General features: G+C 36.3%; 1 non-coding gene across 1 annotated transcript; it reads left to right on the top strand.

Annotated features, from left to right (window-relative positions):
• Positions 1-1,100: 1,100 nt before the first annotated feature.
• On the top strand, positions 1,101-1,208 carry LOC128042155 (small nucleolar RNA R71). Its single transcript, XR_008197361.1, has one exon. It is a non-coding gene; the product is annotated as a small nucleolar RNA R71 (small nucleolar RNA).
• Positions 1,209-1,560: the final 352 nt, after the last annotated feature.

The following is a 1,560-nucleotide window of genomic DNA, read 5'->3' as shown; positions in this document are numbered from 1 at the left end:
AATGAGTAGTTTGTTTTAGAGAATGGCCAAGCAATCCTTATTGAGCTCCACAGTTGACAAGTTGTGTAACTTCCTTTTATTTGTTAATAACTCTTTTAAAAATTTTGCATACTTTGGCATCTGCGAAAGGGCTTCAACAAAAGGTAAGTTAATAGGCATTTTTTTTTCAAAAGTTCAAGAAATTTACCATATTGTTCATTTATGAAGTCTTTCTTTACTACTGTCGGATATGGAATTCGTAGTTTATATTCTCTAAACACTGGATTATGCTACTTCTTGCTTTCCTCAACCCGATCATTTTTCTCAACAACTTTTAGATTCAGCTTCTTTTTAGGCTCGACTAACCCTTCCACGCTTCAAATAGTGATTGCGTGGACTTTCTCCTTTAGGTTGGTTTCAGTGTTACTAGGTAAGCTACATTGTTGTCTCTTCGAAACTAGTTTAGCAAGCTATCCAATCTGATTTTCAAGCCCTTGAATCGAATCTTGTTTATTTTTTAGAGCTGTCTCAACGTTTTGAAATAGAGTTTTGGACACCGAAATAAATTTAGCTAACATCTCTTCAAGGTTTGGTTTCTTTTCTTATTGATAAGGTTGCTGAAAACCCGAAGGGGTTGTGACCTTTGATTACCTTGACCACCCCAAGATAATTTTGGATGATTCATCTATCCTAGATTTTAGTTATTACTATAGGGGTTATTTTGAGGTCTAGAATTATTACCCATAAAGTTGACTTTCTCATGCTCCACGTTAAAACCGAAGGGTAAATATTCTGGATTGATTATCCCTGCTCCAGTTGCATCATATTGCATTACCGAATTCATCGTGTTATTGTAACTCAAACCATCAATCTTTTTACTCAGTGCTTCCACCTAACTTGCCAACATAGCAACTGCATCTATATTAAAAACACCGGTTGCTTTAATCAGTTTTGTTCTCATGACTTGCCACTAATAGCTATTCAATGCTATCTCCTCAATAAACTCTTGAGTTTCCTTAAGTGTATTATTATTCTATGTTCCGCCAGTTGCTGCATCAATTAGTAGCCTAGTCGAGGTATTCAAACCGTTGTAAAAGGTTTGAACTTGTAACAACAAAGGTAACCTGTGATGAGGACACCTTCTCAAAAGATCCTTAAATCTCTCCCCATGCATCATATAATGTCTCCAACTCAATTTGTGCAAATGAAGAGATGTTGTTCCTCAACTTAGTTGTTTTAGCTGGTGGAAAGTATTTCAACAGGAATTTTTCAGTCATCTGATCCCAAGTCGGGGTACAACCCTGTGGAAGTGAATTCAACCACTATTTTACCTTACTTCTCAAAGAAAATAAGAACAACCGTAAGCATATGGCACCATCAGTAACACCATTGATCTTGAAAGTGTCGCAAATTTCTAAAAAGTTAGCCAAATGAGCATTTAAATCTTCATCTTGCAACCTATCAAACTGAACATATGGCTGTACCATCTGAATTGTGTTCGGCTTCAGCTCAAAATTGTTTGTAGCAATAGTCTATCTGACGATACTCGATTCAACCCCAATCAAAGTGGGCTTAGCATAG

This window comes from Gossypium raimondii, chromosome 6 (genome assembly GCF_025698545.1).
Source record: "Gossypium raimondii isolate GPD5lz chromosome 6, ASM2569854v1, whole genome shotgun sequence".
Classification (NCBI taxonomy): Eukaryota; Viridiplantae; Streptophyta; class Magnoliopsida; order Malvales; family Malvaceae; genus Gossypium; species Gossypium raimondii.
The sequence above is the reverse complement of the archived record's forward strand: the minus strand, read 5'-3'. Positions and strand labels throughout refer to the sequence as shown.